The following is a 234-nucleotide window of genomic DNA, read 5'->3' on the forward strand; positions in this document are numbered from 1 at the left end:
AACAAAGCATTACAAAACGAAATATGAAAAGACACGCCCACATTCACCCTCACCGAGCACGTCTAAACGGTATTGCATCATCGCCCCTTCCGACCAGCGCGTGCACCCCGTCGACCTTCTGCAGGGACCCGGCCACGAAGGCACCGCCGTGGATGTACACCATGACGGCCCTTTGGCCTGTGGGATGGGGAGAGAGAGGGATGGGGATAGATGTAGGGCTGAGGGAGAGAGGTG

This window comes from Penaeus monodon, chromosome 29 (assembly GCF_015228065.2).
Source record: "Penaeus monodon isolate SGIC_2016 chromosome 29, NSTDA_Pmon_1, whole genome shotgun sequence".
In the NCBI taxonomy this organism is placed as follows: Eukaryota; Metazoa; Arthropoda; class Malacostraca; order Decapoda; family Penaeidae; genus Penaeus; species Penaeus monodon.